At 38.8% G+C, this 18,100-nt stretch overlaps 2 long non-coding RNA genes across 2 annotated transcripts; one reads left to right on the top strand and one right to left on the bottom strand.

Moving 5' to 3' along the window:
- Positions 1–8,171: 8,171 nt before the first annotated feature.
- LOC123509222 lies at positions 8,172–10,816 on the top strand. The gene is made up of 4 exons (XR_006676171.1): positions 8,172–8,556; positions 9,332–9,626; positions 10,178–10,234; positions 10,537–10,816. It is a non-coding gene; the product is annotated as an uncharacterized LOC123509222 (long non-coding RNA).
- On the bottom strand, positions 10,374–12,035 carry LOC123509229. The gene is made up of 2 exons (XR_006676172.1): positions 11,901–12,035; positions 10,374–11,303 (listed from the first exon to the last, which is right to left on the bottom strand). It is a non-coding gene; the product is annotated as an uncharacterized LOC123509229 (long non-coding RNA).
- Positions 12,036–18,100: the final 6,065 nt, after the last annotated feature.

Raw genomic sequence — 18,100 nt, 5'->3', positions numbered from 1 at the left:
TATAGTTGTAAGTATGTATTACCGGGGCTGAACTTTTGTTGTTAGAGTAAAGGAAGCCATGACAATGGCCGAGAACTATATGCTCGAGACCTGACAAGGTGATCACGGATCTACCTTGGAGGTAAGGGCCGAGTTTGAGGCCCAAGGAAAGTGAGAGTGCACACACACCCGTTAGATGTTCTGGGTGCGGGAGTCAGGGTCATGTGTCTCACAAGTGTCCACGGCAGACAGTGAGGAGGTTTGACAGGAGTTGGGCGCGGCTCAAATGCTTTGTGCGCGGCCAGATCGTATTTGGAACTAAGTATCACTCTACAGCCATAAAGGCGGTGCACTACAAAGTCATGAGAGGTTGCTCAGCATGCAGAGATTATGAACGCGTGCGCTTTATGGGCGGCGCCCGAGGTACAACACAACAGCTGCCGGCAGAAATGGACCCACGGGAGATATGGAAGCCATACTCGGCAATTGGTTATCTAGCCACTCATACCGATAGGCAAGACAAGTTTCTTTTGAGAATTTTGCACGACGCGGGGACCAGCCACACTTTGGTAAGGGCTTGTGTGGTACCAGGCGTCACGGAGAACGTGGCAGAGACATGATTAATGAAAGCGGTGGGTTAAGGTGGAGCTGACGGTGAGAGGTAAAAATGGGTGATGGTTGGGCTGGCTAAGGAACTGCCCATTGAGGGAGTGGATGACTTGCTCGGGAAAGATGTAAGGGGTGGGGTGATAGTCACTCCATTATTAGATGAAGAACCTTTACCCCATTATCCAGCCGGGAAAAATGAGGCGGTTTTCCCAGATTGTTGCACCCAGTGGCCCGAGGTGGAAAATCAAGGAAGCGAGGAGACGTGAGCAATGGCGGTGGTCACACGTGGCATGGATTAAAGCAATATTGAGATAGAGGATAATGATGATTCCAAGGAAAAGGGGTTTGTTATCTCTTTTTTCAGGAGGATGAGGAACGTGAGGGTGGACAATGGATGCAGCGGTGGAAATGGGGATTTTTGGTCTGTGTTTTACAAGGAAGCGGCGAGCCAGGAGCCGTATGCGTGAAACATTCTAAAGCTCTTCCTAATGGAGCGCCTGACTTCGAAATCGAACTCACTATAAGGACCTGGTCTTATAAGTAATGCAGAGAAACGCAAAAATTGACTCCTAACTGTGAGCAGAGTGAGTCAAGAGCTTCTCCTAAGAGGGTGCTACGCGGTGTGTTTTCCGCTACTAATAGCGAAACGTTTTCTATAAAAAAAAAATACTTGTACCACAATACCCTTATTATTGTGGTACATTATTTTCACTTTAAAATGAAAAAAAAAAAAATTCCTTAATGCATAAGTAAAGAAATGATAAACTATCAGCATTTTATACCGCGGAGACAATATGTATGGATTTTGCCATGGCGACAGACGGTGCGTAGATCCCAAAACAATAACAATCTCCACAGACGATCAAACTGAGCACACGCAGTCGCCAGTCGCCACTCTTATTAGAAACATTATTCCCAGAGCATCATCAACACCTTTCCTAGGATGGAACCTTCCCTACCGGTATGTATCACCCTAATATTCTAAATATATATATTTGCTATATCAAACCTAACCTCACAGATGAGCTAAGGCATGGATTCTTTTTAGTTAATTATGATTGGATTAGCCTGAGTTAGGTGAGGCCATGTGCTACAACAACACTCTCCCTGGATTGTGCCTTCCCAAACATTATCCACTACCCTAGTTAGGTTAAGTTAGGATTGTCCTCTTTAAAGATATCTCCATTCAAGAGAACTCAAATGGTCATTTTTATGTCCCTTGCCCATAATCCCCATCTCAATATCATAGGGAGGATGAGAGGAGAAAATCTTACGCTGATGATACCATCAGCTATTGTCAATATTTATGCATATGGAAGCCTGAATTTAATCATAGTATTGGGTAGTCATGTAAATTGCAGACTTCTTTTTACATTAAAAAAAAAAAAATACATCACATTCTTCAAAAGAGAGGAAAAACATAACCTTCCTTTGCTTACTCATGTACAGTTTTATTATTTGACATGTTACCTGATTGCATTAGGTAAGATTTGTTTCCTACATTTCTAATACCTGCATTTCTAGCAGCATGTTTTTTTTTTTTTTTTAGTTTTTAGTTTTTAATATAATATAAATGTTTTTCTGCTGCTCTGTCTCAGCAGCAGGAGCAGCTGCATGTGTGGCCGACGATGCAGCAGGAAGTGCGGCTGACGCTGTAGGTGGTGCGACTGACGTTACAGGTGGTGTGGGCGATGCTGCAGATGTGGGCGATGTTGCGGCATGTGTGGGTGATGTTGCAGCATGTGTGAGCGACACAGCAGATATTGCGGTGTCCCTCACTGTTGCTGCCGCTAATGCTGGTGTAATTTCGTCTTGTGACATATCATACGGTGCAATAACTAGCACTGCCTCAAGGTTGCCACTGCTGTAAGAAAAGAGGCTCAATTGTACATAATTATATTTTGCACTGTTTTGCTTGTGTGTAAGTGTTAGAGAGAGAGAGAGAGAGAGAGAGAGAGAGAGAGAGAGAGAGAGAGAGAGAGAGAGAGAGAGAGAGAGAGAATGTGTGTATGCATTAAATAAGTGCTTTAAGTGAAGCCCATTAATAATCATGTAAATAAATCAGCCAGCAAATGTTACTATGGCATAGCTTTGATTTTCATTTAGCCGACAACTCGCAGCAGCTTCATGTGCATTAACATACTGTAAGTGTGTCGCATCTCATCCACATAACCCCATCATAATTCACCATCCTCATTGATTGATCTATATGTACTTACCTCTCAACAATCAACCGCAGATAGTCAAGGGTACTGTCAGTACCCTCTGGAAGGCCGAAAAGGGTTACATTGTCAGCCCCCAGGATGTCATAAACAGCCTGAGTGACTGCATCCATTTCTGAAGTTGCAGGACCTCCACCTATAAAATATGAATATGGTATAATTTTAGAAATATAATAGTAATAATATGTGCAAGCACACAGTGAGCGCTTGGACACTTTTAAGATCTGTATAATGGCAATGTTAACGTTGTTTGTCACATCTCCAGAAATTGATTATTACATGTAAGCAAAATAAACATAATGGCTCTGAGCTTGAATTGATATTGTGCAAATCACACTACAAACTTAGATACAAGTTAACTCACCAGTTTCTAAAATTCCTTCACTCTTGAAAGAACAGTATACCAACGTGAGGCATTCAACTGCGTGGCTACTTTCTCCCAGGCCTATCTTTGCATTTTGGCAGTCAGGGTAGGAGATAGGGAGCCCCTAATGACTGCTTTGTTTTCTTTCACAAGGGAAAGAAAATGCAAAGTCTCGTCTGCAGTCCAGTTTGCCTTCCGTTATTTTTTAATCTTGTAAACTGCCTGAAAATGAGAATCGAAGAATCTAAATCAATGGTTCCCAATCTGGGAGAAATTTCCCCCTGGGGCGAAATTTGAAGCTACCAAGGGGGGATATAATTACACTACCTACTAACTAAAGAATCTCAGATGGAATTTTTCATGTCTGAGAGAGAGAGAGAGAGAGAGAGAGAGAGAGAGAGAGAGAGAGAGAGAGAAAACGCCTGTTGTAGATGGGCGGTGCCGTATCTACCAGTCGGTTCACGTTCAAACATGAACTGCCGGCATTTTACCATTGCATTTCTACATCTACTACTATTACTGCTACTACTAGTACTACTACTGCTGCTGCTGCTGCTGCTACTACTACTACTACTACTACTACTACTACTACTACTACTACTACTGCTGCTATTACTACTACTACTACTGCTGCTATTACTACTACTACTACTACTATTGCTATTATTACTATGTACTACTACTACTACTACTACTGCTATTACTACTACTACTGCTATTACTGCTACTACTACACATTACACTACCACCACTACCACTGCCATTAACACCACCACCACTGCTGCCACTGCCACACCACCACCACCACCGCTACCACTGCCATTACCACTCACCACCACTGCCACCACTGCCATTACTACCACCACTGCCATTACCACCACCACCACCACCACCACTGCCATTATTATTACACCACCACCACCACCACTGCCATCATCACCACCACCACCACCACCACCACCACCACACACCACCACCACCACCACCACCACTGCCATTACCACCACCGCCATTACCACCACCGCCATTACCACCACCACCACCACCACCACCACCACCACCACCACTGCCACTACCACCACCCACAAACACCGCCACCACCACCACCACCACCACCACCACCACCACCACTGCCACCACCACCACTGCTACCACCACTGCCACCACCACCACAACCACCACTGCCACCACTGCTACTGCTACCACCACTGCCACTGCCACTACCACTACTACTACTACTACCACTACCACCACCACTACCACCACTACTACTACTACTACTACTACTACTACTACTACTACTACTACTACTACTACTACTACTACTACTACTACTACGTACTACACATAAGATTAAGTGTACGAATATTACAGACAAGCCCAAATTATCTCATCCCGCCTAGGAATCGAACCCGGGGCCTCTCAGTTCTGTGAGGAAGGTGTCAACTGTCAGCTTCCCTATAGATTTGCTCATTCGTCCTTGACGGCTGAGGCCGTTAGGGGTATTTTAGTTCCGTTATTTTTCATTAACCGTGGCATAGTGCTGCATCATTTCATGTCTGTCTGTCTCTGATACTATATATCATGCATTAGCAAATTTTCATCATATTGATTATCTTCTTGTGTATATAGTATGTATGTATGCATGTATGTGTGTATATATGTATGTTTGTAGGGCTAAGAAGGCACACTAACATTAGTTTTATGTTTCACAATATTTACGGTATCATTAATCGTGAATTTAATAACGACCTCACCCTAAGTGTCTGCCTGTAAATTGTAGATTTGTTGAATATCAGATTTCAAGACAAGTCAGGACCTAATCGCAGCTGCATGAAATATTTGTTGTGTGTGAAAAGCGGGTTGGGGAATGGGCAGTGGACAATGGACATTCTTTTGACAAGAAGACTGATATAGCTTGCGTGACCTACCCTTCTCCCCCCCCCCAATACCCTTCCGATTGATTACTCATAAAATAGTGTACACTAAGTTAATACGTCCTGCTTCCCATAATACTTCTTTCAATTAACTAACACTCGAGAGAGAGAGAGAGAGAGAGAGAGAGAGAGAGAGAGAGAGAGAGAGATAAGGCGGACAGATGTGTCAACCCTGATTGTGCGCCGTGACTTGTCTTATTCCCTTGAGACTGCCTTAGGTCTGTTTCCCTCCTCCCGCTCTCCTAACTTGGGTGAGTGCTACTCTAATGATTTACTTCAGTCAATATTGTTGTGTATATTCATGTGTTATAATGTGTTTTGTCTGTGTGTAATGTTGCGAATTCTGTTACATTTATTATATTATTCTTAACCTATAATATTGCTGAGAATTAGGGAGGGAAAAAACGTGTGTGCCTGTGTGAGTGTTACCAAGATTTCCCCCTCTGTCTAGATTAGCACATAGGGGCGCTCCCCACGTGCGCGGCTGAGCAGGCCCAGACTTGAGTGATGACAAATTGACAATATCAGTCACTTTACACCCTCTGCTGTCCGGCTAATTCACACCTCTTCCCTCTCCCCCCACCCTTATATAACTAGATGCATCGTTTCGCCCTCCTCCCTCCCCTCTGATTTGTAGATAGCATATACCCGTAGTTTTGCTAGCTCCTCCTAGTCCCACAAACTTCCAATGTCTTTAGCCATACATATGCCTAGCAATGTGTTTTGGTGTGTCACCCTTTGACCCTTAGCCATTCACTAGATAGTAAATATGCATCGTTTCGCCCTCTTCCCTCCCTAACATAAACAAACGAAGCCTACCATAACGTTCACTGAGGTGTCTACTAGACTACTATCTGTTGAACATAAAAATAAAGACATATGACCATAGAAAACAGGTGAAAACATGAGTTAATTGAGTGCGTGGTTGGAGCGCGCGCGACAGGTTTCAGCTTGTATACTGGGTGGGACGCGGGTTGGGAGCCCTTGTGGCGAGGGGGTTAATCCCACCCACATCCAATATCTGCAGCCATACATATGTGTTAGGATGTGTCACCCTTTGACCCTTAACCATTCACTGTCTATAATTATTTGTTTATGGGCATGTCCTTTCTCTTTTCATAACTCCTCCTGTGTCTCCTTGGCCCTTGCCCTATATATAGGTATCCTGGTGTGGTTGAAGAAGAAACAATGGGGGCCTTTCCCTGTGTTTATTTGTAAGATACAAAAACTTGGTGAAGCTTGGAGAATTGATAGCGAGAAGACGTGAGGAATTGTCGGCGGCTGGGGCGATACTTGTAGTCGGTAGCGAGCAGGATGAAGCTTGTAGCAAGCGTGATGATGTAGAATTACAGTCTAGACAACTGGAGCGTGACTGTAGGCTGTAGAACTAGACTGGCTGTGCAGGACAGGATAACCAGTCAGACAAAGTAGGCAAGCGGATTGCCAGGCGGAACGTGAGTCTATCCCCGAAACCGTGTTGGGAACGACGATATATATATATATATATATATATATATATATATATATATATATATATATATATATATATATATATATATATATATATATATATATATATATATATATATATATATATATATATATATATATATATATATATATATATATATATATATATATATATATTCTTCTATTCTAATTTGTATGGCTTCATTAACCCACAAAAAGAAAATGTAAACCGTTTTAAACAAAGCTCTAAGATTCATACACTGAAATGAACAACAGCAGCTGAAGACAGATGAATTTCATGTTAAATACAATATTGCCCATCTGAATATATCGAATTTCTGCAAGGCACAAAAATTATGGGAAACTATAAGAGGCAATGAATATGAATTATATGAAGAACTAGTAACTCTAAGCATTCATACACATACATGGTTCCCAAAGAACAGTACTATTATCAAAATGGAGTATTATAGTTCATTATAGTTACACAACACACAAAATTCACACACAAAATCATCAATACACACCACACTTCAACATGAATTAAATTCATACACAAAATCAATTTACATACATCAGCCGTCGCCCGCATTCGCCTGGGCCTCACCACGCTCAGTGCTCACTTGCACCACCTACGTCTGTCTTGTGACCCCTTCTGCCCTTGGTGTAGGACTACCCCTGAGGCCATGGAACATTTCCTGCTTCAATGCCCACGCTTCCATTTTCAACATACTGCACTCCACTCCCGGCTCTCCACCCTGGCCATCACAACACTCGACCTGCCCATTCTCCTGGCGGCCTCAGGCGTCCACTCCTCCTGGCAACCTGCTGTCCTTCGCCTTACTTGTGCCTTCTTGAGGAAGACCGGCCAGCTACCACGCCTGTGATACCCACAAGACTACCCCAGGGCTCATAAGGATCCAAAAGAGGCCACAAAGATCTTTGGATCCTTATGAGCTCTGGGATAGTCCTGTGTGAGATCCTTATGAGTCCTGGGATAGTCACAGGCGTGGTAGTGAGCCGGTCTTCCTCAAGAAGGCACAGCCGTACTTATAAACACTAAGATGACGTCCTAACGGTAAGAAGTCGTCCTAAATCACAAAAATGGCGGAATTCGAGTCTTAAATCCTTAAGACGGCATCCTAAGCCCTAAAGATGCGTCTTACTGCTAAAACACCTCCCGAGGTGTTTTAGCAGTAAGACGCGCTCCTAAGATTTCATCCTAAAAGTAAACATGGCCGCTCGAGGGGGACCGCACCGCCACCACCTGCGACAGAGACGGTCGTTTCGTGAGAGGAAGGACGTCCTGAATGAGCTAGATGACCGTGAGCTGGTGAAGAGGTATTGGCAGGATCCTGCTGGTATCATTTTCGTGACAAATTTGGTGCGGGAAAGGCTGAAGAGACCAACTGCAAGGAACAAGGCCTCTCTCCCCGAGATGCAAGTTATCTTCACTGCGGTACCTCGCTATAGGAAAGATGCAGCAGTGCAGCACTGATGACTTGGGGCCCTCACAACAGACCATCAGCAGGATCATCAGTGATACAGTGATACAATGCCATCCTCTCTTAATTCATAAGATTTTAGTCACCCAACTGGAAACTCAGTGGAGGAAGGAGGAGTTTCTGCAGATTGCTGGCTTCCCTGAAGTGATCGGTGGCATTGATGGAACGCACGTAATGATTGTGGCTCCTAGAGAGTATAAGGTAGAGTTTGTCAACAGGAAGAGATACTACAGCATCAACGTGCAGTTTGTGTTTGATGCTTGATACCACATTATTGATGTGGTTGCAAAGTGGCCGGGATCGGTTCACGATGCAAGAATACTTGTTCAAAGTGGACTCTGCACGATATTTGACAACGGCATCGTCCCAGCTGGGTGTCACTTACAGGGAGATAGTGACTATCCCAGCAAGAAGTGGCTACTGACTCCATACCTCAGACCACAGCCTGGAGCACAGTCTTCTTATAACAGGTAAGCTACTGAGTAGTAAAATTTAGATAAAAGTTATCTAATTAATTATCCCACATCACACAAAACTAATTATTTACCTCCCATAGTTACACTTTTCATATAAACTAATATAAAGTGCTAAATTAATGAATTAGGTATTTTTGAAATATTATTGCAGTTTCACACAATCTTGACCCTCCCCCCAACCTTACTGGATTTCTCCATAAGATGAAGTAACCTAACCTAACATTTTGTAACCTCCTCATTGGGTTGACATCATCCCCCATTAAGGAGTAACTTAACATTTTGAAACTTGACCAGAACAACTGATAAGGTAAAGTAATTTAACATTGTGTAACCTCCTACCTGGGGAGCTTTGCCCCCTCTGGATCCCCCAAAAAGTATACGTATCATTAATATCTGATAAGGTAAAATGGGGCTAGAAATGCTCCATAAAGTAAAATGTAGACCCTGCAGAGGGCTATAATTATGTAAAGTGTGTTGGTTGAATCACCAATACAACAAGTAAATTTCATGAAAATTTCCAAATATTTAAGAGTTTCTTCTTTTTTATTCTAAGTTTTCATGTGAATATATTAACCTAACCAATGTTATACTAGAGATTTTTTTTTATGTTTCATAATGTTTAAGCTATCATGTCACAAATCATTATCATACAATGAATCTTAACTTAACCTTATACATGACATAACCTAAATGTTTGCAGAAATTAAATTAATGCATCATACCAATTTCAAGTACTGCATTGTAAGATTGAAATCTATATTAATTTCAGGGCCCACAAGAAAACCCGCAGCGTTGTTGAGAGGCATCGGGCAGCTGAAGCGACATTTTCACATGCTACACAGTGAGATCCGAGTTGGTCCTCCATCCAAGGTCTGCCAAATTGTAGAGGTTTGTGCACTGCTGCACAACATCTGCAAAGCAAGAAACATCATTCTTCCTGAGGAAGAAGAACATCTTGCTGCAGCCGAGGATGGAGGCAACGAGGAGCGACTCCTAGCACAGAAAGTTCAAAGTCGCCATGAAGTAATCCTTTACAGGGATGAATTTGTTGTGCTTCACTTCAAGTAAGTAACACAACCCATAATGCTGATTATAGTAGCATTCTTCAGTTTTTCCTCTGTCACTTTGTTATTTATATTTATATGTCTTGTTTTGTTGTGTGTGCACTGTTATGTTGGTGATTTCATCTTCCTTGCCTCACTCTCTGCCAGTCACCCACTATTGAAAAGATAGAGTTCTTCACAGATACCACAGTATCACTGTTCAGCCTTACAATATTTAAATGGGTTATGATGAATGTGTATCTCAGCAACATCTAAAAAAATAATTAACACACTTTCACAACTAACTTAAATGATTCTTTCTTAATTATTTTTCACTGATTTTTATGAGTGTGGCATTGACTACATTATCAATTGTTCTGTAGTTTTATATATATATATATATATATATATATATATATATATATATATATATATATATATATATATATATATATATATATATATATATATATATATATATATATATATATATATATATATATATATATATATATATATATATATATATGTGATACAACATCAAGCAGTAAATCAATGTCTTTCTTTTACAGCATTGATGAGTGATGAGACACCAGTGTCATGACTGCTGAGATTGGTGTTATTCTCATGTAAGTAGTTTTTTTTTTTTCTCTCTCTCTCTCTCTCCATACCTGAAGTAAGTAGATTGTAGGTTGAGCATATAGAAACTGCAGTTAATTTTGTGTTAACACTAATATTTGGTTGAGTGGTTACAAACAAAACAAATAGTACATTATTTATATCTTTATTACTATTTTTTATTTGTTTGTTTCTGGTACTCTAGTTTTTGTGTGTAGTACATGTACTTAGCCTGTTCTGCTTCTTGCTTCCTTTCCTGAGCCATTATAGATTCTTCAAGGAGTGCAAGCTCAAGCTTCCTTTTCTTCTGCAGGTGGATGATCTCCTCCTCATCCACAAACACCAGTGATGTACCAGGCAAGTCTGGCCCCTGTTGGTGCTGCAAGTGGTGTGGCAGGTGCCTCCTCCTCAACACCCACTGCCTCGGTCACCACTTCTCTCTGTTGGGCTGCCTCTGCCACTTCCCCAGCATCATCTGCTGCCTGCACACTGCTGGCATCATTAGTTCTAACTTCAGAAACTAAGCTGATAATGTTTTTGGTTTTATTGCTAAGGACAAAAGTAACAGAAACCAGTAAATCTAGCTAAGGGTACAATGTGTTTGACTTAAATCCTATTCTGTTTGAAGGAAGCCCATGTCTAAGAAACTGTAAATCCCTAAGACTCGTTATCATTAACACATTCACCCACTACAACACCATATTTATGAGGGGGGAGAAGGGATAGGAATTAAGTTAACTTTATTAGTTTTTTTTCTTTTCTTATTACTGTTTTAGCTGTTTGGTTAAAGAATAAAAAAAAAAAAAAATTTTCTCAACACTAGATAACAAATTTACCATTGTGTTTAACTCTAAGTTGTAAACTAAATGGGAACGAGTATTTTGGATTGCAGACATTTGAGACAACATTATGGCCTAATATTGCTATATCTACAAGTGGCTTATCCTTTGTTAAGGAAGGTGCATTCAATGATGCTTGCCTTATTGGTACACCCATGAATAGAGACATTCTTAGGGTCCAAAATCTCAAAGATTAACTCATTGTGCTGGGAGAGAGGAGGGTTGGCAGGAGGTCCACCATCTGGAAAGAATAATATAATCTTATTGCTAATGAATTGCAAATACAAATAAATAATTTATAAAGAACGTGTTTTCACATAACATACGTAACTCAGATGTGTGGTTGGAGTAATATTATTTGTCAGAGGTAGACACTGCATCATAATTAGTGTGTGCAATAAATGCATCCACTTCACAAAAAAAAAAAAAAAAAAAATGCAGGAAATGGCTGGCACTTTAATATATTAATCACTAGTACAAAACTTTCAATGTTGTTGCTTCCAAACTTAAAACAGGAACAGTTTACTGAAATTTATTCCTTAAAGTGGTTAGGTTCCATGATCTAAATCTCAAGTGACCTTAACAGTAGACCTGCTGAAACTTAGTATTTACTCAAATTACTAGTAAGCTTCCTTGCAAAAAATAAATAACCATAAATAAATACTTTTCTTTAAGTGAAATTGCCTTACCTATTCAGTGCTTAAAAGGAATAATAAGATAAATCATATCTTTTGTTAGGGTAAAACTGAAATTTCTATCAAGCTCAAAAATATTAAAATCTTGCTGCAACTCACACACAAATATAACAAAAATTAGCTCCCAAATTAATAACTCTTACCTGTGGCAGTCATGGCTTCTCTCTGCTTGCGGGTGTTCCGTCTTGCCTCAGATTTTATAATATGCCAATGTTTCTGGCACTCCTCAGTGCGGAGAATGTCTGACACGGCAGACACCTCCGCACTATTGCTCCTCAAGCAGCATTTCTGGCTTCCTTAGAGCAGCCAGCTGTGGAGAAGTCGCTCCGGAGTATTTTTGCGAGAATTTTGTATAGGTGGGCCAGATGAAGGCGTCCAGTTCGTCTTCCTGTTCCTCTTCTTGTCTTGAGTCTCTTGAGTAGCCATGGTGTGCAGTCGAAGTTGGCGCCAAATGATTGTTGTTTTGACAAGATGACAACAGTGGTGGTAAATTTATACCTTCAATTATCAAGGTTAAAATGAAGAGGTGATTGTTGAAAACTAACTAGATAAATATTTTTTTTATTTAGAATATAATTTTTACGTATTTTCACCCGTTTCTTGCGAAATTCCTCAAAAAACATTACATAACGTCTGCTCATGTTAGCGGTTAGCGATGTAAGCGCCTAAAGACGGTTACTTAACAAAGCATCCTGCTAGGAAAGATTCTTAGCGCTTAAGTCTCGTAGGTTAAGTACTTTTCCTAACTAAGACGGCATCTTTGTGGAGTTTTATAAACCATAACAAATATGTATATATATATATATATATATATATATATATATATATATATATATATATATATATATATATATATATATATATATATATATATATATAAGTAAATATACATATTTTATAAATATATATGTATACATATATATTTATAAAATATGTATAAATATTTTGTGCCCCATAGAGATAATGGTACATTAACGTTAAACGAACCATGCGATTAGCCGTCACTGGGCAGGGCACCCTTGTCCATTAACGTTAATGTACCATTATCGCTATTGAGCACGACACAATATATATATATATATATATATATATATATATATATATATATATATATATATATATATATATATATATATATATATATATATTGTGCCCAATAGCGATAATGGTACATTAACGTTAATGGACGAGTGCCCTGCCAGTGACTAATCATGGTTCGTTAACGTTATGTACCATTATCTCTATGAAACAAAATATTTATACATATTTATAAATATATATGTACTATATATGATATATGTTATATATATATATATATATATATATATATATATATATATATATATATATATATATATATATATATATATATATATATATATATATATATATATATATATATCGATATTAACGTCAATGAGTGCATTAACGTTAATGGATACAAGCGATTAACCGTTATTGGGAAGGGCACCCATGGTCATTAACGTTAATAAAACACTATCACTATGAAGCACGAAAAAAAAAATTATGCAAATATATATGTATATATATATATATATATATATATATATATATATATATATATATATATATATATATATATATATATATATATATATATATATATATATATATATATATATATATATATATATATATATTTATTTCGTGCCTCATAATGATAGTGTTTATTAACGTTAATGACAAGTGCCTGTAACGGTTAATCACTGTATCGTTAATGTGTATATCCCCATTGACGTATATATATATATATATATATATATATATATATATATATATATATATATATATATATATATATATATATATATATATATATATATATATATATATATATATATATATATATATATATATATATATATATATATATATATATATATATATATATATATATATATATATATATATATATATATATATATATATATATATATATATATATATATATATATATATATATATATATATATATATATATATATATATATATATATATATATATATATATATATATATATATATATATATATAAACACCACTATTAATAGATTTAAGAGAACAGTGGCCGTCTACCACAGCGGCAATAGAACGGTCGGAAAGGAAACTTGAGATAAAGTTGCAGAGAGAAAGATAGAAACCGTAGGAGGGCAGTTTGGAGATCAACGCTTTATGCCAGACTCTTTCAAAAGCTTTTGATGTCTTCCTATTCACGACAGATCAAAAAAAATCTTTAGAGAAGGAAGAAATTAAAAATATAGGACAGTAGTTAGAGGGCTTAGCCTTTTGAAGAACAGGCTGAATATAGGCAAACTTCCAGTAAGAAGGACAGGTAGAAGTTGACAGACAAATTGAAAGAGTTTGGCAAGGCAAGGTGCAAACACAGAAGCAGAGTTTTTGAGAACAATAGGAGGGACCCCATCAGGTCTATAAGCCTTCCGAGGTTTTAGGCCAGCGAGGGCATGGAAGGAAAGAAAAAAAAAATAATGAAGACATGACATAGTCAGAGGGAGGAGGAGAGGGAGAGACATGCCCAGAGTAATCCAAGGTGGAGTTGTTAATAAAGGTTTGAGAGAAGAGTTCAGCTTTATAAACAGAAGAGATGGAAATGGTGCCATTAGGATGAAATAAAGGAGGGAAAGATGAAGAAGTAAAGTTATTGGAGATGCTTTTGGCAAGATGCCAGAAGTCTTGATTGGTGCTTGTGTTTGAAAAATTTTTGACATTTTCTATTTGTGAAGGAGTGTTTGGCAAATTCAAGAACAGACTTCGCATGGTTTCGGGCAGAAATATAAAGTGCATAACATTCAGATGATGGATAGCTCAAGTACCTTTTGTGGGCAACCTCTGTTATGCGTTCACCGCAAAGAGATGGGTCTCTGACACGGAAACAGTAATCATTCCAAGGAAAATCAGTATAATACCTCCTCAGGTCCTACAAATGTCACAGGCAAAACGCCATATACGCCTCCTGTTAGGGGAATCCTGGGGAGGGATTGGTGAAATAGGACAAGATGCGGAAATGAGATTATGATCGGAGGAAGAACCCAACGGAGATGATAGGGTAACATTATAAGCAGAAGGGTTAGAGGTATGGAAGAGATCAACAATGTTGGGCGTGTCTCCAAGACGGTCAGAAATACGAGTATGGAGTTGCGCCAGTTGCTCTAGGTCATGTGTAGGATAATAAAGATGAAGGATAGTTCACCAAGATGATTGAAGGCTAGTTCATCAGGAAGGGAGAGGAGAGCCAAAGCTGATGGTACACATTGAAATCTCCAAGGACGGAGATCTCTGCAAAAGGGTAGAGGGACAGAATGTGCCCCACTTTGGAAGTTAAATTGTCAAAGAATTTACGATAGTCAGGGGAGTTAGAGGAGAGATAGACAGCACAGATAAATTTAGTTAGAGTTGGACTGTTGAGTGTAAGACATATGGTGGAAAATTCGGAAGATTCAAGAACGTTGGCACGAGAGCAAGGTAAGTTATTCCGCACATAGCTTCAACATCCACCTTTGGAACGAAAATGAGAACAGAGAAAGTAAAAGGGAACTGAGAAATTGCTTCAGACGGCTGTGTTTCGGTGAAGAAAAGATGAGGTTTAGTGGAGAAGAGTAGGTGTTCCACTGATTGAAAATCAGATCTAAGACCACGAATGTGGCAGAAGTTAATGTAGAAAAAGTTGAGGGAAGTGTCAAGCCATTGGAGTCGTCGTCAAGAATGAGTTTGACCTGAGGACATTTCTGATCCCCTCCCTAGAAGGGGACTCCGAGGCTGGGTTTAGAGTCGTCATTTTCTAATTTTGAATTTTGAGTGAAGTGTGTCCGTGTGGTAGGTGCGTGTAGTTTTGAGTGAAGTAGGAGAGTTGTCTTTATAAGGGAGACTGTGACTGTCCCTTTGTGTTGTGAGACACAAAGAGAGAAACGGTCAGCGAGATCACAACAGCTTTAATAGAAGGTTCACAGCACCCCTTGAACTAGTGCTATTAGGTCACGCTGGGAGTAAATTATCTATGCTATAGCTACTATTACTGCTACTACTGCTACTACTACTACTACTACTACTACTACTACTACTAGTTATAATTATTTTTATTATTATTATTTTTATTAGTAATAGTAGTAGTATTAGTAGTAATAGTAGTGGTAGTAGTAGTAGTAGTACTATTATTATGATAATCATTATCATTATTATTATTATTATTATTATTATTATTATTATTATTATTATTATTATTATCATTATTATTATCATTATTATTATAGTTATTATTTTTATTACCATAATTGTATTAATAATGCTAGAATTATCAATCGGTTTCTGAGACGCTTCTAGGCTAATTTTTCAGAAGTACCATATTCTGTCTATCTTGTCCATTGGAAGAGCGAGAAGGGGCCTGGGCCTCTCTCTCTCTCTCTCTCTCTCTCTCTCTCTCTCTCTCTCTCTCTCTCTCTCGTGTGTGTGTGTGTGTGTGTGTGTGTGTGTGTGTGTGTGTGTGTGTGTGTGTGTGTGTAATTCACCTCGGTCGTCTGCTGGTCACTCAGCCAGTTTTCCCCATTACAGAGCGAGCTCAGAGCTCATAGACCGATCATCGGGTACGACTGAGACCACTCCACACTCCACACACCGGGAAAGCGAGGCCACAACCCCTCGAATTACATTCCGTACCTATTTACTGCTAGGTAAGCAGGGGCCACACATTAAGAAGCTTGCTTATTTGCCTTGCCGCTTACCGGGGTTCGAACCCGGGCCTCTCGATTGAGTCGAGCGTGTGTGTGTGTGTGTGTGTGTGTGTGTGTGTGTGTGTGTGTGTGTGTGTGTGTGTGTGTGTGTATAAGGGAGAGTTCTACTCACGCAGCTTTATTACATAGGTATAATCAAAATCTTTTCGTCTTTTTAACTCTCCTCTGCCTGACTGTCTACATTCTCTTTATCCCCGCCAGAATATCGCATCACTTGGTATCTTGCTATTTTGGTATTAGAATGCCTCCCTGCCAACTGCGGCCTCTCTGCAAAAGGCTTTCTTCCTTTTCTCATTATCACTCTCTCCAGCTCCCTAATTTATGAGTTAACCAGTACTCTCAATTATTCCTACACTTATTTGGTAAACTCTGGCATTCTCTACCTGTCTCTGTATTTCCAGCTTCCTATGACTCGACTTCATTTAAGAGGGAGGTTTCAATACATTTATTCCTCTTTTTTTCTTGGGGGGGGGGTAAATTTCTCTTACCTGTAAGGGAACAGGCAACCAAGTGGGCCTTGTTTTTAATTTAAGTTGCCCTTGGCAAACTTTCCCCTCTTACCTAGAAAAGTAACAAGACTGTGAAGAGTCGTGAAGATAAGAGATATGCAATTTTGGCTCATATCTGGAGGCATCACCAAGGATGCAACATTTGCTTTAAGATGCAACTTATAGTTACGGCAATAGAGTCACCTCCAACAACGACGACGGTTACTGTATGAACAACAACAACATCCGTATTTTCAGCACCAACAAATGCAGAAAACTATACTCAACATGACTTGGACGCAGGTGAGAAATATTTTTTTCAATATATCGTCAGATATCAAAGAGCTACTTAATAAAGTGACATAGAGGATATAATAGGGATAACGCAAACAAGATCCTTAGGGTTACCTAGTGTTAGGAATATGAAGAAGCACGTTTAATCTGAATACCTCATAGGGTAATTGTTGTCATGTTAATTAAATGGCTGAAATTAATTCAATAATTAAATTGTGGGATGCCTCATCAATAGGAAGGTTTCAAAGCAGACACTACAGATTTAAGAATATAAATGACAGTGTATTATGAACAAAACTTCTTTTCTTTATTATGTAGGACTGCCACATGTAGCTTTAGTAAGTTATAATAGCTTCGTTTACGTTCGTTTGTTGTAGATAGATTGATCGCGTATGTTTAAGCTTTTACTAATTTACATGCAATAATATTTCGCGTTGTTTGTGGTTAGTATATCGGTATCTTTATAGGAAAGCTATCTATTCCTAGAATGATGATGAGACTGTATCTATGTTTGCCTTGACTCATATACGACAATGGAAAAACACTAGGGAAGAGAAAGAAAATAACTTTGTAATAAACATGCAGCCCTCCAAAAATATATAAATAAAATTAAATAAATGAATAACAACACTAAAAGGACAACCGATAAAGAAGGCTAAACCGTAAAAAAAGATAGAAGGAAAATTAGAAAAGAATTGAATAAATAATGATAATAAAACCACTATACCTAACCAGATAAGATATGAACGCTATCTTATCTTTACCGCCATGTCTGCTACCTTACTCACCCAAACTTCG

The sequence above is a fragment of the Portunus trituberculatus genome, chromosome 3 (genome assembly GCF_017591435.1).
Source record: "Portunus trituberculatus isolate SZX2019 chromosome 3, ASM1759143v1, whole genome shotgun sequence".
Taxonomy (NCBI): Eukaryota; Metazoa; Arthropoda; class Malacostraca; order Decapoda; family Portunidae; genus Portunus; species Portunus trituberculatus.
The sequence above is the reverse complement of the archived record's forward strand: the minus strand, read 5'-3'. Positions and strand labels throughout refer to the sequence as shown.